General features: G+C 42.1%; 1 protein-coding gene across 3 annotated transcripts in view; it reads left to right on the forward strand.

Moving 5' to 3' along the window:
* The first annotated feature begins 1,375 nt into the window (after positions 1-1,375).
* boc (BOC cell adhesion associated, oncogene regulated) overlaps positions 1,376-22,419 on the forward strand; it is a 40,862-nt gene continuing 19,818 nt past the window's right edge. The window contains exons 1-3 of one of the 3 annotated variants that reach the window (XM_061758381.1): positions 1,376-1,519; positions 1,623-1,735; positions 4,218-4,283. The gene's annotated coding sequence lies outside the window, so the exon portion shown is untranslated. Of the gene's footprint in view, positions 1,520-1,622; positions 1,736-4,217; positions 4,284-9,210; positions 9,499-22,419 lie in introns of those variants that run through there. The other 2 variants (XM_061758380.1, XM_061758382.1) reach the window with 2 other exon arrangements.

A 22,419-nucleotide genomic window follows, 5' to 3' on the forward strand; every position in this document is an offset into this window, starting at 1 on the left:
GAAAATTAACAGCGTTGCTTTTTTTTCCGCAGACGCTTCTTTTTGCAAACAAACAACACTTTGGTCATGTTCATATAGAATGAGTCGGTCAAAATATCTGCCTTTGTTTTCACTGCGTGGCAAAATCAATGTTGTGTGCAGATGTAGCACTAATAATGTTAACATTTTTTATTTGTTTTACAGGATAAGAAGCATCACATGCATGTTTACATATAGGACTGGACGTTTGAATTTGACCAGATGACAGCAGAAACACAATTTGGTAAATTGGCCGATTTGATAAAAAAAACATTTCCCATAGGAAAAATGTTTTGGCAGCAGAGTTGGTGAGTGTGAATCGGTGTTTCTCTATATATGCCCTGCAATTTTTTTTCAATTGATTTGATTTTGTCTTTTTTTTTTACCGGCTTCTGTAGTTCCGTAGTTATGAATAATGTCATTGATTTTTGTTTTAATTTATAGTGGATTTTACATAATATGTCCCTTTTTTAGTCTTTAATGATGTAATGCGAAGGTGATTAGCATCCCATGTAATACAAATTTAGCCACGAAAAAGAAGTTAACCACTGTAATATTTAAAAATATCTAAAAAAAAAAAAAAAAAATCGACCTTAACTTAAAACTGTCGCCAAATATTAATACATTTGAACAAAATGTATCCATCTATCTATCGCTAAGCTAGCCAGCTCACAAGCGAAATGATTGAAAATTCCAACAAATTTCATTGGAAAAAAATCATTCATTAATTCATTCATTCATGGAAAAAACAAAATCTATCTGTTGCGGAGAGAAGTGACAAAATTAATGAATGTCAACAAATGTTAAGAAATTTGATTAAAATCTATCCATCTATCACGCAAGCTAGCTCAGTCACAAGAAAAGGAACATGTCAACAAATGTTAACAAGTTTGAACAAACTAACTATCGCTAAGTGAGCTAGCTCACAAGAGAAATGAAGGAAAAGGTCAGCAATTTTGAACAAAATCTATCCGTATTTAGCTCAACTAGCTTGCACAAAAAACGAAATTACAAATGAAGTAAAATGTCAATTGCAGAGAACTGACAATTTAACTAAAATGTCAAAAACTGGTTGAGAAAATTCAACAAAATCTAACTATTGCTAAGCGAGTTAGCTCACGAGAGATAAATGAAAATCAACAAATTTGAACAATATCTATCTATTTATCTATCAAATTCTTTTTGCAATTTTTGGGCTAAAATTCCAAATTGGGGCATTTGACTCTAAGTATTCTTGGTCTTTGATGTTGCATAATCTGTTTTTGTGTGAGTGCGCCTCTCGAGGAGCCATTGTTTGTTTGTTTGTTTAGATAAGGAAGAGGAGGGGGTCGGGGGGTGGGGCGCCAAGGGACAGAGGCAGAGAGGGGCCTCTGACCCCATCCAGACCCAGAGTCCCGCCCTCTGGCTGTGACTGACAGATAGCATCGGTGTATCATGGCTCCTTATCAGCCGGCTCTGCCTGATCCCTCTGATCTGGGATCAGCCCCCGCAGCCAGAGATGGTACGGAGAACACACAAACATTGTATGTGGAGCTTAGAGAGCCATCTTGGTTTTACCATGTGTGTGTGTGTGTGTCTGTTGTGTTATTTCTCTTGGATACCAGGCCACTCTATGTTGCCTGCAAGTCATTGGGTGTGTATTTCTTGGAGGGGGTGAGCTCATGCTTTCAATATAAAGACGCATTGAGTGAAGTGGGACCATGGGCCAAGTCTGGAGGTACACACGCACACACATGCACACGTATACACACGCACACACACAGACACGCACACACATAGCGAGAAACACTCAGGCCAGTGTGGAGGGCTCCCGAGGGCCAGGGGGGGACTATCGTTTTCCTTGTTAATTACGACCGTCTGACAGGCTGGAAAGCAGGAAGTCCAAGAGGGAGCGATGGAAAGAGGGACAGAAGGAGGGAGGGTAGATAGATGATAGCGCAGGGAGAGAGAAGTGAGTGAAAATAAGGGATGATGGAGACATCCAAGTCAAGTTGGGATGGTAAAACCAGGTGCTCTTTCCTCTTTTTTTTTTTTAATTCCGACTATGTCCACTATTTATGCGTTCATAACAGTACGGTGTTCAAGGATTCACGTGAAATGAAATCTTTTCAAGAGGGGTAGTAAAAATGAATAAGTGAGATAATGTGGTTGCACAAGTGCGCACACCCTCTTCTACATGAACTGGGGATGTGGCTGTCGTCAGGATTAACCAATCACATTCAAACTCATGTGAAATGGGAGTCAGCCACCATTTAAAGTGCCTGTGATTAACCCCAAATAAAGTTCAGATGTTCTCGTACGTTTTCCTGACATTTTTTTGCTTTGCAGCAGAAGCTTGAAGGTTTTGTGCTAACAGTGATTGCTACTTGGAACTGTTCATAATTCCCTCCACCTTGACTAAAGCCGCAGTTCCAGTTGAAGTAAAAGAGCCCCAAAGGATGACACTTCCACCCCCTATCATTCACTGTAGGTATGGTGTTCTTTGGAGGCAAACCTATTGTGCCTTTGGGAATTATTGCCAAAGTTTCATTGGTTTCATTGGGCCAAAACACATTTTCCCACATATATTGGGGAAAATTCAAGTGTGGTTTTTTTCTTCTTTGTAAAAATAAGACTTTCATCTTGCCACCTTACCTCATAGCCCATACATATAAAGAAGACAGGAGATTGTTGTCACATGTACTAAACAACCAGTACTTGCTAGAAATTCCTGCTGCTCTTCAATGTTGCTGTTAGCCTCTTGTCAGCGTCCCATACCATTTTTTTCCCATCTTTGATCTATTTTGGAGGGACACTTGATGATGACGCAGTGCAAGCTCTCTGGACGTTACGTTGTGGTCGTCTATAGTTGTGCATTTCTGTGTTTTTCCATCATGGAGGGACGGGATTATTCCTGCTCTCCGCATTCCAGGCCTACCCGTGTTCCCTCCCTTTACATGTGGTATACAGCGTACACCTTTTGACTCTCTCAGCCCAAACCAGCTTGCGGCCATAACTTAACTTTACTGTCTAGCCCTCTTCTGCCATCCATTTGTCATCAGACCTCCCCCGACCCTTGCTTGAGACCAAACATCACATAGCCACACACTGAGCTTGAAAATAAAAATTTACTTTAAAAAAAAAAAAAAGAAAAAAAAAAGACCAGAAAGTGAAAAAGTGGGCCGAGCAGCTGCGGTGGCGAGCGGAGCGGGCCTGGGATTTAACTGGCTCCAGGTCCAATTACCAGTGTCTGCCGCATCTGGACGCAGTTACAGAGGCGAAGCGCAGTGCACGCCATTAGGGATATAAATTCACAAGTTTTTCAGGCGACGGCGCTTGATGATGCTTGCGGCTCAGACACCAGACGGAGCGAGGCTTGCGGCTCTTATTGACAAAGCACCAGGACAGTTTCTTTTACATAAGAACGTACAAACTCGATTGAACAAATCATTCAGAATTAATTCGACCAGTTAGTCAATTTGTTATTCATTACTGACAGAAAATACTGTGAATCCAATTTACCCAAAACCTTGAGCTGTGTATTTAAAAACAAATGCCACTATCTGTATTGTGGTTGTTGTTGTTTTACCATCAAGTGCCAAACTCAACTGTATGCTAGGGTTTCATATTTTTAAAACTATTGACTGTGCAAAGGAAATTATAAAATTAACTTTTTTTGTATTGGTTGTTAACAGGTTTATGCGATAGGTGAATCATTCAATTGCGATATAGCGAGACCGTGTAAAACATTTTTCAGCTTTAAAATTCCCCTCCCACACGCTTTATATGCATTTAAACTTATTAAAACACACTTTTTAATCACATTGTAAATCAATTTCAACACAAAAAATTTATATATTTACATTTTGTTGTTTTGAATGAAAAGGACATTTTGTTTTGAATATTACAGTAATATCCCATGTGATGTGGCCGACCTCGATAAATGGACATTTGACTTATTGAAAACAATTTTTGCGTACCTTTAGGATTTGTATGTAAGGACCCCCGGTCTAGCTACACACACAAAACATACACGCACACAAAAACATACACCGACACGTTTTCATGCCTGTGAAGCATGTTTGAGTTTAGCTGCGTGTCATCGCCTCAGGAGCTTTTCATATCCGGAGATTTTATTGTTCTTTTTCATTCCAATATTAAAGCTTACTCTCTCTGTGTGTGTGTGTGTGTGTGTTTGTGTGTGTGTGTTTTCATTCCAGTGTGATTGTGCTGCTGAGGCACACATCCAAACTCAGGTGGGGTCGGACCTCAGGGTGAGTTATAGGGTGAGTTATAGTGTGTGTGTGTGTGTGTGTGTCACGATGACTCCACGTTGTTGTTTTTCTGCTTAGTGGGTCTCTCCATGGAGACGACGGGATGTCATTTTGTTTGGCCGGCGTTCATTTTTGACTCTTCTACTCGCTCGCCAACGTTGATGTCCAAAAATTCATAAGTGGAATCCCTCTTGCATCCTTTAAGCTTCTTTCGCAACGCAATGGCCACAGAACCTCCCTGCAATATCCGCTCGGCTTATGCTACACAATTTTGTCTCCATATTGTCTATAGCCTTTTGTGATATGAAAAGGATTTGGGGGCGGCTTTAACCTAAAAATAAAGTTATGAAAAGAGCAGAAAAAAATTTAGACATTCCTTTGTTCTATGAAACTGGCTTTTTTTAAATTTTGTTTTTCGAAGGGGTGTGCTGTCGCTAACTTAGCGATAGATGGATAGATGTTCTACACTTTTGTTGACCCTTTCATTTATTTATTTCATCATAATTTGTCATTGCTCTGCGATAGTTAGCGAGCTAGCTTAGCAATAGATGGATAGATTTTATTAAAATTTCTTGACATTTGTACACATTTTACTTCATTTCTCACTTGTCACTTGTGAGTGACTGTAACTCGCTTAGTGAAAGATAAATGGATAGAATGTGTTCAAACTTTACATTTGAGATTTTCCTTCATTTGTCATTTCTCTGTGATAGCACGCTAACTATAGCTAGCTTAGCAATAGATGCATAAGGCAATGTTCTCTAAAGCAGCTCTATAGCATTGATACACAACCATCAAATATCAATGTTACTCTGTTTGACGTACACTGTTGTCTTTTTTTGTTGCCATTTCACTGTACCACACTTCCACTGTTTCTTAAAATATTCCAAAACATTTTGTTCTTAAAAAAAAAAAAAAAAAAAATGATGCCATACTACATTTTAAGGCGAGACACATTTCCCACACCGAAAAAGACAAATGAGTCGTCCAGCTTTTGACATGTGCTCTGCACCTTTTCAGCTCACGTGGGTTTATTTTTAGGCGTTCGCAGGAAGTGAAGCTCTGGCCGCTATGTGTTGACTCTACCTCCCATCGTGCTTCATTAATCCCGCTTATTCCGACACCCCACTTGCAGGATGACACGTGTTGATTGTCTTGCTTATTGTTAGGATTTGAACCGCAACCGACTGCGGTTGAAGCTCCTCTCGTTCAATTATATGATGATGTATTCCACAGTCTCCGCTTGCCTCAGTCTCATCTGGGATAAAATGTGCTTCCTTACCAAGAAGTAAATATGCAAACATAGGAGACTTATTCTTCCCAATAAGTAGTCCTGTTTGCTGTATATTATTCCACAGTCTCCACTTTGCTGTGGTGCTCCGCTTTCTTGCCGTCGTTAGTCTCCTCTTGGATAAAATGTCTTCTTGCAAAGAAGTCAATCCAGGAGAAACACATTCTTCACTATACGTACCGGTAGTCCTATTTGTGTATCATACTCAACAGTATCTACGTCCCTGTTTTTTGCCCTCAGTCTCCCCTCGGATACAATGTGCATCCTTACCAAAGATACAGGACGCCCTCAGAATCCTCCCTTCTTGTTGTTTGTCAGCATGTCTCACCCACACATACTCCGAAGGTACAAACCTTGGAATCCAACAATTTGTGTTATGGGGTATTGTCTCATATAATCCATAATATTTTCTCTGTGCCGTTAGTCTCCTCTCGGATAAAATGTGTCTCCTTGCTGAGAAGTAAATACTGTACAGCCGACTCTTGTTCTTCCCAACAATTAGTGCTATTTTCAGTGTTATGCTCCACAGTCTCAACTTTGCTGCACTGCCCGGCATTCTTTTGCTGCCCTTAGTCTCATCTCAGATCAAATGTGTTTCCTTACCTAGAAGAAAATACAAAAGACCCTCGTTCTTCCCTATTATTAGTCCGATTGGGGTTTTATACACCACGGTCTCCACTTTCTTGAATACAGGCGACCCCCCCTTCTCCTCCATTGTTTGTTAGTTGGTTTTGTTACAACTGATGTATTCAATGCAGTGTGGTTTTCAGTTTCCTCAATTCTTTTGGGCTTATTATACTCCGCAGTCTCCGCTTTCCCGCCGAGTGTTTTTTCAGCTCCTTTCCTCCACTCTCATGATGTCATCAGGGAGTCTGACTTGCAGCTTCTTCCATTAATTCACATCTTGATGACAAAAGCCACGTTTGCATGGAAGAAATATGACGCAATGACGTGCACGTACAGACATGTCGTCAACCCGCATAAACCGCATGTGCTGTTTTGAAATTGCAGCGAAAACATGAGGGGAAAATGCAGATGCCATAAAAGCCACAATTTTTTCTATGACTCAGTGATTTAATGTAAGCCTCAACAGAAGATTAATGACCAGCAATAAGCAGGTTTTGTTTTCGTAGCTGTTTGGTTACAGTAACAACATATATTTTTTTCCATTTATAACCTTTTCTGGATTTTTCTTTATTTTTTAAAAGATTTTTTTTTTCTCGAGTATGTGAAGTTTTTCTCCTGTATTTACTTCTGCGCAACGAGATTTTATCTGAGAGGAGAACATTATGGGCAGGGATAATGTGGACTACTGCAGCAAAGTGGAGACTGTGGAGTATAATACCCCAAAACACTAATTATTGGACTCCAAGTTTTGTGCATGTGTGTCTGTGTGCGCATGTGTGTGTGTGTGTGTGTGTGAGGGAGACACACTCGGTAAGGACGCAAACTTTATCCGAGAGGAGACTAAGGGTATCAAGAAAACGGGCCACTGCAGAAAAGTGTAGACTGTGGAATATACCCCAATAGGACTAATTACTTGGAAGTATAAGAGTCCTGCATTTATTTCTTGGAAAGTAACCAAAGAAACCGAGAAAGCGGACTGCAACAGTGAAGTGGAGACTGTGGAGTATAATATAATCCTATAACACTAAATATGTAGGATTCCAAGGTTTGTGTCACAACGAACAACTATGGAGTACTATCAGGGTCTCCTGTATTCTTGTTAAGGAGGCGCATTTTATCCAAGAAGAGACTGAGGGCCAAGTGCAGGAAAGCGGAGACTTTGGCGTAAAACACCCCGATAGGACTAATTACTGGGAAGAAAGAGGTTCTGCTATTTTTTTTTTTTATACTTCTCCGTAAGTAGACAAAGTTTGTCCCGGATGAGCCTGAGGGCCAAGTGCGGGAAAGCGAAGAATATGGAGTGTAGCATTGAACCCTGGCTGACCAGGGAGCACCGGCTTTTGCCAATGTTGTTTGCATGTCTCTTCCAGCAAGAGGACATCTCCCCCCACAACCCAAAACAAGCCCTCCATAGCTGACCCCCCCTCCCGCTCTAGCTGTCCATGCTGGGCAGGATGAATTAGTGTGGGACAAAGGGCTTTGTGGGCCGGCCATGAAAGGCCTATTAAACGCGCTGCATCCCCCAGAGGCCCTGCCCCATTGGACACCGCCTCCCAGAATGCCTCTCTCCCAGCAGGGCCGCAATCCCAGCATGCACCGCTCGCCGTCAGAGCTGTCACGGCGGCAGATTGTCATGCAGATGATTATGAGTGTTGTTATGAAAGTAATGGAGAGCAGAGTGGACTTGTCCTTCGAGGGTCTCAAGCCATGTTGTGTCAGATGTCTCCTGGCTCATTGTTGACTCGGTTACCGTGGTGACCAACTCCTCTTTGCCTCGACAGCTGTGTCACTTCTACAATCTATCCAGGGAGCATCGTACTCCGCAGTCTCCACTTTTTGCGGCAGCGGCCCGCTTTGTCGCCACCGGCTTGGAAAACGCTTGTCTTTTTGCAATTAAACACAGGAGATCCTCACTCTTCAAAATAATTAGTCCCTATGGGGTATTATACGCCACAGTTTCCGCTTTCCTGCTCTTGGCCCTCAGTCTCCTCTGGGATAATACGTGCCTCCTGACTGCGAATACAGGACATCCTCGTTGTCCTCCATCGTTGTTGTTTATTAGCATGTGCAACGTACACATTCAAAGATATAAACCTTGGAGTCAACTCATTAGTATTATGGGCTGTTATACTCCGCAGTCTCCACTTCGCTGAAGCGATCTGTTTTCTCGCTGCTCTTGGATAAAATTAGACAATTTCCCCTGTAATTTGTGGTATTATACCCCACAGTTCATTCTTAGCTGCAGCAGCTCCGTTCCTTGCTGCCCTTATTCTCTTAGGTGAAATTTGTCGTCGTTTTGCTGACAAGCAGACACGGAATGCCTGGTTCTTCTTAACTCTCTTTTTCCGACTGATATGTTGGAGACAGAGTGGGAAAACAGACAGTTGAAAAATGAGGCTAGCATTGTGCGGTAGAAAAGCTATTGTTGTGTACCTTGAACAATGGATCATACCCTTGACATTTGACTTCCGACACACATAGACTGACTTTTTAACAATGAACTGAGCAGGGATTTTTGCCTCCATTTCCACATATGTGCTGAGTAAAAGGGAGAATTGCTAAAGAAGGAATTGAGGTTAGCGGGGAGGCTGTGATCGGCATAGTATAAAAGTGTGTGTGTGTGTGTGTGTGTGTATTGTACAGTTCAAAAAACGTGACCCACAACAGCACAGCTGCACTGGAGGGCCTGCGAGCCTCAAAGGGGGGCGTGTGGGGGTCATTACAAATTCTGCGCATACCAAATCAGGGGGAGGGAAGAAGCAACAGGAGTGGTGGGGGTATGTCCTTTTTGCCACCTTCGAGGACACCGTAGTCTCGGGAATGAGCGGTTTACGCTTGAAAAATAAACACCATTAAACAATAAGTTGGATTGCTTGGTTTTAGTTAGCGGTTGGTAGAGCAGTAGAACTGTTATGTGGTGTGGTTTATTTTTGGGGAGGGGGGTCCAGTCCCCGCATTGTTAAGGTCCCTCCTCCTACTTTGGGAAATGGGAGGACTGGGAAGGCGTCACAAAAAAAAAAAAAGTAGGAGGGATGTGGGGAAGAATTGTTTGAGAGCTCAGTCATCCAAAAACCTCCTTTCAGTGTGAGAAACGTTTTCTGGGGAGCACGCAGAGAAAATGTCGCCGCAGTAAATAAAAAAACAAACAAAAAACAACAACAACAACACGAGAAGAAGAAGGAGAAGACTTTTTTTCCCCCGTCTTGTTTTTCTTGTTGCAGAGGAGGACTCCACACAAAAAAAGTCGAGCAGAAGATTGCTTTGCTCAGGAGGAAAAAAAAGGTGCAAGCGCTAAATCGAGCAGTTTCGGTGAGTTTGGATCCTTCACGCTACTCGCTTTGAATTAAAATACACCTTAAATGGTTACAAAAGTTGTGCGTAACTAACAAAAAAAAAAAAAACCTCAAAAGGTGATGTTTTGCGTGTTACTACTTGGTCACGCTTGTTAGCGTGATAGCATTTGTGTAGTTTTTAACCGTACTAGTGCACCATTATCAATGGAGATTTAGGGAAAACTGCACAAAATGTATTTTTTATGTGCCTCAAATGCGCCTTTTGTGCTTTTTCAAAATATGGCTTTTGGACGCGCTACGTGACTACTTTGTTGGCCCATGTTTGATTTTCGCTCTACATTTGGCACTTTTAACCCGTTTCAGCGTGTTTTGGACTTGAAAGTTAGCACGTCGCGTGTGCTTTTTGTGACTGCTCATCGTGTTTTTACGCTATAATCGCGGTTTTGTACGTTGTGCAGGCCGCAGCCTATGTAGTTTCCACCATTGGGGGAACACACACACAAACACACGCACACGTTTGAGCTGTGCTAGGTTTACGTACCCCCGCAGCAACAATGACTGGTAGACCTTTGTGGAGAAGTGTTTTGTCCCTGTGTGCATTGAACGCAGCATTCCCCTGCAGAGATTGAGAGGATGTTTCTGGCATGTGCTGTATGAGTGTGTGCATATACTTGACTCCGTTTTGATGCTGGCCAATCATAACAATGCCCTCTGGGTCACGTGGTGTCCAGCGAATGGATGATGATGATGTGTTTTGCAGCATCCCTTGCACGCTGTCATTGCTTCTTAATGACAGACATCAATGACACTTGGATTAAAAGTCGAGAAGTTGTCTCATTGAGTGTAGGATTTAAGATTGAAGACTTGTAAATTGATCATGGGTGTGAATGTGAGTGTGAAGGCTTGTTTGTGTATATGTGCCCTGCGATCGACCGGCGACCAGACCAGACCAGCCCAGCCCCGAAGTCAGCTGGGATAAGCACCAGCTCACCCGCGACCCTAATGAGGGCGCAAAGGGAGGCGCTTTGTGTTCTTCTTGATCACTTCTGACAAGCGGTGAGACCAAGTTGAACTAAGTGATTGCACTTCTGAAATGCTGTCTGTTTATCAGGCCCATTGATCAAAACACATGAAACGCGAATGTGCAAATCATGATGTCATTTTTCAGCAAAATCTATTTTTTTTGCACCACTGGCCGGTTTCAAGTAATGACATATTTTGACGCACTGATATAGAAACAAATAAAAACAAATTATTAAAAATACAACTTGTTTTCCATAGTATGTTAGCAGAGTGTGTTGTAAGATGGGACATTGTAGCTAGGCTAAAAAAATATATATATTTTTCACTGTTTCTATCTCACTTGAGGGTAGACTTGCATATTTTGCAAGTGAACCTTTGGCGACGAAGACGAACTTTCACTTTGCACCGCTGTCTCATTGTTCCATGGTGTAGCTGGTATGAATATTTTAAGACTAGCCGCGATCGCAATAGCCGAAGCTAGCGAGGCTAACCGCTATTCTCATCCACAACCAGCTTATTTTCGTACTCCCAGACCCACACGGATGTATGAAAACTGTGACAGAGTGTTATAGTCCGGCAACGCCCGCACACAGTCGAGTGTAGTAGAAAGTCCTGTGTAAATTGGCCAATTGGAAGACAAGATGTCGATAACACACGATTTACGATGAGTCGACTTCAAATATTAAACGTCAATGTGAATGTTTAGTCAACTAATCAGTTCAACACAAAAAATAATGATTAAAACCTAAAGCAAATGATCAAGTAAGGTATTTTAGACCTCCAACGAGCAACAAGCGAAGGGTGACCTAAGTGCCACTGGCCCATAATATAATGCGCTTATTGCAGTTATAAGACATGTAAGACTGTTATCAACGCGTCTTGGTGTTTGTTTGTTTTTTTTGTACCTATGTTGCTATCTCTCTGTATGTTAGCATACCACTACCAACTGTTAGCATTTTTAAGTGTAAAAAGTCTTACAACTATGAATATAAAACAAATGAAATACAGTGTCTTGTCTTGGTACCGTCATAAACCAAGGACCCCCTATAATTTTTTACTACCTGTCTGTGACCCACTACCCATAATGAATCTGCGACCCACGTTTGGATCCCGACCCACCTGTTGAGAATCACTGTTGTAGATGCAGTATAGTATATCATGAGCATTTTTTTTTTTTATATACCTTTTGGGGGTTTTCATGACACTTCCTTTGAAGTTTTAATTGTTTTCAGTTTTGCTTGGCATGGTATAAAGTCCACGGGCTCTAGGTTGCCCACCCCTGTTGTAGAGGGTGTAACATTGTTGACAAAAGAGAAGTGGAAGAAAGAAAACTCCTTCCTTGAGGGCACGCTTTCATCTGTGACAGCGGGATGCTCGTGGAGCCATAACAGACAGTTTCGGTGCTTTTGGGGCGTCCAATCAGGCCGGTCGGGGATCTCTGCTCGAGCCTCACCTGTGTGGTCCTTCTGGACAGGAACAAATAGAAAGAGTCGGAATGGAGCTCTAGTTTCTTTTAAACAAGAATCACTTCCAAAATACAAAAGCTGCATCAAAGATCTGCCTTCTTGGTGCACCAAAAATGTTACTGAGTTAATGTAATGTGCATGTTTAACTTGGGGGGTGGGGGTCGGGGGGGGAATCAAACTATAAGTCTGTTAAGGATTTTTGTTTTATTGTTTTTACCTTTAATAAAGTGTAGTCTGGTTATTGCTGAAAAGTGACTCTGGATATTGGCCCAGCCTTGCCATCAAATCATGGGCGGAGAAATACAGTGTGTGGAGACTGTCATGTAAGCTTGCCCCACTGTTATGTCACAGTGGCGCGGAAGTGCAGAATGGCTCGCTCGCGGACACATTTTCAGAAGTACTAAGCAAACAAAAAGATGCACTCGGTTGTTTGATTTCACACTTGATCGGTGGGCAGGCATTCCAGAGACCCAACCATTTGTATAGAAGCCATTAAAAATTTAATTTTCCACAATATGTACCCTTTAGCTTAGTTTTACAGTAAAACGTGATCAAATGTGAGCTGTACTTCCTTATAATGTATTTATTGTGGCCCCTCTTGAGTCTGTCAGTACTGATTGACGGAAGGTACCTGGGCTTCTCTTTCCATCCATTGAAGGACACCTGGGCAAGCAGGTGGCCTCGGTCTGGGCGGCTTCATACCTCTCCCCCCACCTCCACTCCTGATCCTCGCTGTCAGCCAGGACTGCATTGAGTGGGTGGAATGCGACGGTTACAAAAAAAAGAGAGAGAGAGGAGGGGGACTTCTGCGGCTAATTAAACATGCCGCCATCAAGCGGGAAAAAATCCCTTTCCGCTTCAGGTGCCTCTTAGCGGCTTGTGCAACCTTTTTCCCACGCATTTAAGTTAATCGACTGTCAATTGGATGACGGCGGGGTTCTCAAACTGGGGTCCACGAACCATATCTTGAGGGTCCGCAAAATAATTTATTGACTGATCATTTTTTTAAAAGCATATAATACTTCATAAATCAATCACTTCACAGTACCTCATCTTAGGGCCAATTACAAGCTCTGATATGATTGTTACGTATCATTACATAATTCTGACATCCCTGCTTAAATGTCTTTTCTTTTTGTTTTTTTTTTGAGAACAAAAGGCATATTTTTTTCATGGGGGACAGCATCAAACCCTAACTGCGAATAGCAAAAATTTGCAAATAACTGACACTGCCTTATAATGACCATGGAAAAAAACTGCAATTTAGTGGGTGTTTCCGCAAATAATGTGGGATAGTTTCTCCCCAAAATGTGTGAAATGGTGAATTTGCGAATGCTTAGACGTGAATATGCGGGTGTCTACTGTTTTTTATTTTTTTTAAATAGAATAAATGTCTTTTCCGGAATAAAAGGCATAATATTACGAGAATAAAGTCATATTCTGTAAGTTGCTAAAGTATGACTTTCTTCCCTTGCTAAACTTGAACTTTAATATCATGATGGTATGACTTTATCTTGGAAAAATAGGACTCATAAATCTCCTAAAATTAAGATTTGTAATCCTGACAAAATACATCTTCGTTCTTGCAAACATACAACTTTATTCTTCCCCCCCCCCAAAAAAAATCTATTTTTTTATATTATGGCTTTCTTTTTTCCCCAAAATAGGTTTAATCCCTTTGGCATGGAAGCATAACACTTGGAAGTTCTCTTTAATTAGTGTTAAGATTATGAAGGGAAAAATATCCCCTGTGAAAGGTCCCTGGACCCAAAAAGTTTGAGAACCTGTGGTCTAATGAAGTTTACCCTCTTGCACACACTTGCAAACACACACATTGTGAAGTGTAAGTGCTTGTTTGCTCACTGATCCACTCCAATAGGAGTGTGTGTGTGTGTGTGTGTGTGTGTGTTTGTATGTCTGTGTAAAGTAGATGTTTGGACAGAGATTACAGAGTGTTGTTAGCGACGCGCTAATAGCTCATTCACACACATTTGTTTAACCTCGTCATCTGGATGAATTATTGTGTTAAAAAAATGCCGGAATATCAGATTTCCCGCCCTGGGAACCCGGGCAGCATTCCAAGGACGTTAACCGATAATCACATGTAGACTGGCAGGGCCTGATTCAAGCCGATAAATCGGCAGTCAGACGAACGCTTGTACACCCGCCCACCCCTCAGGGTTATCAAGAGCTGGAATTTTCCGCTGCGCTCTCCGGTCAGCCGGCCAGCATCAAGCGTGAGAGCGAGACATCGGCTTGGCAAGCCCCAGAGCATTCATTCTTGGTGGATGTTTTGCTTTTTCTTTAGATTTTTCTGTGTACTGTATTTCAAAAGATGGCCCGACGATGCAAGATGTCAACGCATTGGGCGAGACCTTGGCGTACCTCAAATTAATACTTGTTCAATTTGCTTCTTTGGGGGCTTTTTTTTTTTTTTTTTTAGGTGCCACACTTATTCCAGAAAGTAAGGCTTGGTGTACACTGGTCTGGCCAATTGGCAAACACGCAGCCTTGCGCTGCACTTAAGAATGTTCAAATTGTACCTACAACATTGCCTGTAGAGTTACTAAAGGTTTCAAGAGATTTGGTTCACAATTTCAAACAGTTTCCAGGTGTGTGGCGTGTGTGTTTGTGTAACCAGAGACCATAAAAAGTGAGTAAAGAAAATGAGAGTACTCTTTGAGGCAGCACTTCCTGCGTTACACTGTGCGTATGTGGCGCAGGGACACATCGCCAAACATACAGCACCCGCCACAATTTAGCCGAAAATTAGTATGTGCTGGTATCAGAAGCTAATCTGTGCTTTGGCCCACCCTAGCTGCCATTTTTAATGGTTGAGAAACTCTGTATGGGACCTAACTAATTGCATACAAGCCATTAAAAAGCCACTTTTCCATAATATGTCAAATTTAAATCAGGTACAATAAGAACCGTACTGTATTTGAGTTCTTGCACCATCCCTTCTATCTAGGAGGAAAACACAACCATGGTTGTGAGTGACAGGGCGGCTATGCTTTGGGGGGGCGGGGGGGATCCTGGTCCAGCTGCTTCTCCTCTCAGGAAGCTCTCTCTTCAATTTCCCGTCTCCTCCTCTTTCTGCTTTTCCTATAAGAGTCTTGTGACTTTATGACCAGGTCTTATCTCAAGATCCCAATGTCTGGTTTTCATATAACATTTGAGCCTGCTCCCTCTTCTCCTCCTTTCCCCCCTTCCCGTGTACCCCCGCCGAGAGTTGCCGAGCCAGGTGGCGGATCCCTCCCTGGGATCCTGCTGAATAATAGGCAGAAATTGCTCTTGATTTATAATTGGTTCCATTCAGTCTGCAAGAAAGTCCCCCCGACCCGAGCCCCCTTCTCCCCTTCCTCCTCCTCCTTACTTTCTTTCGTCATTCTTTACAATGTAGGAACACACAAGTAGTGGAAGTTGCATGTATGCAAATAAATGTATCTGCGTGTACCTAATAAAGTGGATATAGGACATTTGATTTTAAAAGGGACAGAGGTCAATTAGTTCATACTGTAGATGAGGTAGAAAAACATTGTTAAAAGTGTATGTTGTGTAATTCATACAATTTTTTAAATAATGTAATTGTAATTAGCTAATTAATTGAAAAGAGAGAAAAAAGATGCCCACTTTCAGTTTTGTTTCTTACTTGAGCCCAGACTTATTTGCAGTTTTTTTTGATTGTTGTTGCTAAATTTATGCAATACATTGCAAGTCTCGTGTTAATGTAAATGCTTGATGGACCAAAATTTATGAAGAGCTTGAGCCCTATGTGCCCCGTGCACCATATTTTGCCCACCCCATGATCTAGGATATAAGTGGCAGCTGTTTGTGTGTGTGTGTGTGTGTGTGTGTGTGTGTGTGTGTGTGTGTGTGTGTGTGTGTGTGTGTGTGTGTGTGTGTGAGTGAGTGTGTGTGTTGGGAAAAACCAAGGAAGATCCTGAGGTTTGCATATTTGTGCGCCTGTGTGAGTATACTTTTACCATTTAATGGGACTGTGTGTGATTGCTCGCGTATGCGCGGGCAGAGAAAACAGGCTGCCGGAGTATACTTGTGGCCACGTGAAATATGTAAGTGCATCTGTGTGATGAGTGCTCCGAAATTGCGGCTATTAAGTAAGCTTTCTCAGTCTCTGCTTTTGGATGCTGAAAGCTAGCGACGTCTTGCCACAACACTCATTTTTTTCCTCACATAGTTGATTTTGTAACAGAAATGGAGAGTTGTTGTCATTTTCCCTTCATTAAATGAAGTCAAAACCAACTATAATATATAAAATATGTATTTTAGTTAGCTTTCTCACTATCACGTGCGTTTGGATGCTAAAAAGCTTGCATTTCTTCTCCCTGAGGGTTTTTCCTCACATAGTTGATTTTGTAACAGAAATGGAGAATTGTCATTTTTCTCACAACTACTTTTTGTTTAAAAAAGTAATTTTCACCCAAGCCAACACAAGAGTAGATGACAGAATGCTGATGAAGCCTATCAGCTTCCGACACATCTTGCTATATTTTTCAAAATTGTAATTATTTTTTTATTTATTTAGTGACTATCCTATACATTCCTCGTTGGACATGCTAATAAGGTAAGCATCAATGTTACGGTAAATTTTAACACGTCAAACAACACACACTGAGCAGCCCAGAGTGTCATATATATATATATATTTTTGTATGATAACTATTACTGAGGACACGGGAAACAATTACACGCCTGCATTGACTGTCTCTATTCAGAATGTGACGAAACGTATGTTTCTGATATGGGGTGCACAGTTGACGGGCGGCGCACAGGCCTCATTCACTCCGAGAATCAATTTTTTTCCCCCCATAGTTAATGTTACAGCATAAACAGAGATGTGTTGTCATTTTGTCTTGATGAAATTATATTAAAACTAACTACATTTGTGGAAAATGTACTTCAGTTAGCTTTCTCAGCAGTTTGTGAATATTTAGATGTTTGTGGCTCTACTTAAGCTAGCAAAGACTGCTTTACCTTTATTTTGTCTTACTTGCATAAACAGGTGTTTTTTTTTCAATTATATTAAAACTATAGAAATAGGGGAACATTTTGATTAACTTTTCTCAGCACAGGTTATGTGCGTTTAGACGTTTGTTGATTGGCTAAAGCTAGCAATGACTTGTCTACCATTGTTGAATGATGCCATATTTCATTTTGTTGATTTTCTATATAAACAGATATGTGTTGTTCTTTTCCCCACATTAAATCCAAGATTTTAGTTAGCTCTAGCTTATTAGTTGCCTTTTTCCCATGGTTGATTCTGTTTCCCACCCTCTCACGCGAATGGCTAATAAGAAAATGGCTTCGATCCCTTTTTTAAAAATTGCGTCCTGTTCCCATGGCCCTGCCGCTTCCTGCCGGCGTCTCACGCCGAGTGCAGGAATGCATGAGTGTGCGCGCGCTGTAATTAGCCCGCCGTGGTTAATTCGGCTTGGTTATCTAAATCATGCAAATTAGCCGATGCCGCCTAATTGATTTGAACGCCCGCCCCACAGCCTGCCAGCCAGTTTACAATTCTTTCCAGATCTCCCTGGTTAATCCTCTCAAGACGCCGTGTAGCTCGTTAGTGTCGGTTCGCAGGGACCGATCTGCGGATTTGGACCAGCGTATTGCTCATTATTAGCTTGAAAGATGGTTTGTGGGGGTATTAAGGGGGGGGGGGGGGATCTCGTTAGCAATGCTTCGATGGCTTTTTGTATGCAATTTAATGGCATGTGAGAACCAGTCCTTTTCCACCTGTTGCCTGGGAATTTTCTCTTGACTTCCCGCCCTGGTAGCAGATCCTGCCGCCTCTGTTACAGGCTTGATTCTACACCTGAAACTTCATCACCCAGTTTTATGTGGGCGGAAAAATGCCGGGAATCCTTAGAATCAGAATAGTTAAGACGGTGATCATATAGATTCTAACACAACAGGATGAGAAGAGCGAGTATTAAAATGTATACCCCTGTTCCGGCATTGCGCTATATACCCTTACACACAGGGGTCGCCTTGCCTCTTTAACAGCTCCTACTACCTTTGGCAGTGGATTTTGGTTAGGTGTGGATGGGTGCCTTTCACATTTGAACCGGTACGGTACTGATTCCCGTACATGGGAATCAATACTGTTACTTAAAGGTACCAATTCTCGCTAATTTAGTGTGTTTATGTGGTAGTAAATGTTAATTTGCTCAATAATAAAATCTTAAAATGTTTCAGTTTAACATTTTTCAGTCTGATACACTTTGACAAATAGAAAAAAACAGTTTAAAACAAATGGGCTAAAGAGAATGGAGTAAAAATAAATAAAGGTATAATATTTTACAAATAATAATAGAGTATAAATAATACAAGCAATAAATAAAGCATTGCAAAATACAAATTGCATAGCAAACTTCTTTGCAATGAACTGCACAAGGAACAAAGGTAAACAGTCATTGTATTATGTATGGTAACTTATGTTACAAGTTAAAGTTATAAATAAAGTACAAATAAAATAAATACATACAAATTTAGTAAAGTTATGTTAAGTTAAAAAGCCAAGCTTTTCACTATGTGCATCCGTATGTAATACAACATAACATCGTTGGGACCACTGGCCAGCTGCTGAAATTACGGGGCTGACTTCGCCTCCCTGGGAACATGCCGACTTTTAACGGGCAGTGTGTAAGGGGCTAAAGGCATACCGCTCCACAATGTTGTGTCCCAGCATTGCAGAATTCCCTCTTTAGGGCTCTGATAATGCATCTGTAGGCCTAAAATTACCAAATTGAAAATCTGTGAACATTTGCTGGTAGCTTCTGCATCAACTGCTGACAAAAGCAACCTGATTTGGAAACGTAACCCTCTACGTGTTTATGTTTACTTGTTGACTGGCTTTCTTGGATGTTTGTTAAGCAAACTGCAGACCCGCACCAACCAACCCAACCCCCCCAAACCCCCTCGTAAACCGTGGCACGGGGGCCCTGGAGGCCAGCGAGCAGCTTGGTGGAAATATGTCGGCACATTGTGGCCTCTCTTTGAATAGCTCGACTGCCAGTTGACGTCCTCTCTGTTCATGGGAGTCACCGTCCTCCATCAATCCATAAAACCCTCAACTCACTACCACTTGGTCATTGAGCCCCCCCTTCCATCTTCAACACCCCCCCCCCCCTTTCTTTGGTCATTGACCGGGGCCCATCAGCTCTTCCCCGAGCCCTTCAGAACAGCGTCTCCCCTTTCTCCAGGGGTCCGCGGGGGTCTTTGTCCGGGCGCTGGCTCACTGCTTTACAATGACTCTCCACTCTATTAAGGTGCGTTCTGCCTGTTAGTGTCGCCCGGGGCAACAGGCCTCCCGCGCGGCAGCTATGCATTGTGGGCCGCGGAGGCCGAGCGGGCCCCGTTGAAACCCCGGCACTCCTCACACTTGACACCACATGTGTTTATCTAAAGGGGAGGAAAGAGAGGGAGGGAGGGGCCTAAGAAGACGTAAAAGTAGAGGGATGTAGGCGAGTGATAAATATTCAACAGAGAGGAGTTACTAGCAAGTGCACCCCTCGTCCTCCCTATGGCCCCTTCCTCCTCCTCGTCTTCATGCCAGAAAGTAGATGGAATGTGAGCACTCCGGGAGGAGGCTCCTGCCTGGTTTTGACCAATTAGCAAGGTTGTCAAAATGAATTTATCCGTCCGGCTGGGACCACAATGAGAAGGGCGGCAGTGGCCCCGCAGCACCGGGGTGGGGTGTGTACTGGGGACGGGTATTGGGGGTGTCTTGTCATGTGACCACAAATTCCATGGACATATAAGGCGTCGCTTGTTGCTCCTCGTCATCATTCCTGTCTGTCAGGCACGCCATGTAAGCCCAAGATCATGTACAGTATACACACAATAGTAGCCTGTTTTACACAGAGATCCTGGAAATCACCTCATGAGAGCCAGAATTGAAGACCCTTTCACAGCTCTTTGAGCAGAACAATGGGCACAACAACAGCCGTATCAAAAACAGTAACAGTCCCATGATGACGGCAACGGCGACGATACTTACACAACAGGGTAAGAGACGTGAACGTTAAACTGTCTGCTGCTGTCCCTGCATTGCAGATTAACCTTGCACGCGGGCAGCATCCTGCCTCTGTTGGAGCTCTGATACTACCTCAGAAGCCGGGAAATGTGTGCCTTTGACCCTGTACCTTTCACACACAACATCCTACGCAAAAGTGGTGTATTGCCGCAACTGTGTATATGTTCCCTGCTTGACTGAACCTATCTTAGTATCGCTGTTTTGCCTTGCAGTCATACACAGCTGGAAGATATAAAGTCTCACTAAGAGTTTTTAAAGCTGCATATGGCCACGTATGGATTTCTGGTGCTGGACGGGGGAGGTTGTGACTGTTCTGGTTTCCGTCAGCCTCGATGCTGTTGTGTAGGAGTCTTGTGTGTATGTGACTTTTTGTTTTTTCTGGATGGAAAAAGTTGGACATAGATGTCAGGGCAACTTTTCATCTGGAGGCACGGTATCCGCTAAGCAAACACCAGGCCCAGCTGACTAATGAATCACATGGAGAGCGGGCCCAGGGGAGGCTGGTTTTTTTACGCACTGCTGACGTATTACTGCTGTTTTAACAACCATTCATCTCGTGTCGGGCCTGTCCTCCCTTCTCGTCGCCAGTGCGGTAAAGGAGACATATTATGGAAAATTTAGTTTTGAATGGTTTGTATACAAATAGTTGGCTCTCTGGAGTGCCTGCCCACCCATCAATTGTGAAATTAACTTGACTTCTTTAGGTCTGTTTGTGGTTTCAGTTAGCGGAACTTCTTTAGGTCTGTTGGTGTTTTTTGCCCACCAAATCAGTCCTTTCTTCGCAAAAAGTTGGTCATAGGCCTGCAGTGGGCACAGGTGCCGGATGCACATATACACCTCTTTTCATGAGCAGCTGTCGCGCCTTTGGCCACAGAAGCCACAGTCCTTCAGGCTGACATTTTGTTTGTTTACCGTGTGTGCTCGTCACTAAATGGCCTCCCTCGAGCCAGTAAATGTAAGTGTAGTGTGTGTGATGTTACATTTTATTTTCTCAAAGTGCCCGCCATTCCAACAGGTAAATATTTGCCAATCGTGGCGATGTGACATCTTGTTTTCTAGTTACCAGTACTCCTGCACATGGTAATAAAAAGCCAATACAAGTGATACATTGATATATATGAAGTACCGCACCTCTTGTATGACAACTGAGCATTAGTAAGTTTATTTAAAAAAACTAAAAATAGAAAAAAATATACTTTCCAAATGTTAACTTCCTTTTGAGCTACAGCAGCACAAATTGAGTAGCTGGCAGCCCTAATGTTAGCATTTAGCAGCTACTAGGCCAAATATTTGACAAATTAAAGCAATAATATGTTGTCATTGGACTCAGAAGTTTTGAAATATTTCATCAATTGTTGACTAGTGATCATATATTGCTAGTTTTAGCCTCTAGTGTTGCCATGTTAATGTAATTGAGTATATCAGGATGTTATACCAAAACGTCTCTTTTATTTTGCATTTTTTAGTTTATTATTATTATTTTTTTAGGTTTGTAGTGGTTTAGTTAGCTTTTTTTGCATTTGTTAGTGTAAAGTCTTAAGGTCTGTTGTTGGTTTTGGCTGGCATTTGTGAGCTTGGTATTTTTAGGTCTGTCGGGGTTTGTGTTGTCTTGGAGTCTTTAGGTTTGTTGTTGATTTTGTTAGCATTTGTTCACTTGACTTCTGTAGGTCTCTTAGCGGTTTTTGGTAGCTTGAATTCCTGGTCCGTTGGTTTTTTTGGTTAACATTTGTTTGCATGAAGTCTTTGTGGTTTTTTTGTTTGTTTGTTTTTGTTTTTTAAGCGTTTGTTAGCTTGACTTATTTAGTTCTGTTGGTGTTTGTTTGCATTTGTTAGCTTCGCCTCCTTAGTTCTGTTACGGATTTTAGTGGCAGTATTTGTCCACTTCATTTTAATCTTTGAGTGTTTTTGTTCGCCTTTTTTAGCTTGACTTGTTAGCTTTAGACCTTGTCACTTCACAAATATTTACCACTTTCCATTTGTATTTACGACAGTGGTTTAATAAATCATAATACTAAATGACACCTTAAAACTAGGGCAGCTGCTAAGATGACAAGAAGCTAATGTGAGTCGTGTTTGTTGCTTTTGGGCGTGTAGCATTAGCAATGAGTTAGCTGCATTGCTGTAAAGGCTTGTAAACGCGGAGAAAATGAACATTTGTGTGAAGAAAAGTGAAAGTCGGCTGGATAAATGATGTGATTATTACCGCATGTTGTCTTTTGCCTGTTGGAGGGTGGTCGCTAATCTAATATTGCGCTTATTAATGGCGTACAGTGTGTGGTCCTGTGTGTGTGTGTGAGAGAGAGAGAGAGAGAGAGAGACTCTTGGCTTTAGTTAACAACAGTTTTTCCATCAGCTCTTCATTTTAACTTGACAAGAGTTTGCATCCTCT

Source organism: Phyllopteryx taeniolatus, chromosome 20, assembly GCF_024500385.1.
Source record: "Phyllopteryx taeniolatus isolate TA_2022b chromosome 20, UOR_Ptae_1.2, whole genome shotgun sequence".
NCBI lineage: Eukaryota > Metazoa > Chordata > Actinopteri > Syngnathiformes > Syngnathidae > Phyllopteryx > Phyllopteryx taeniolatus.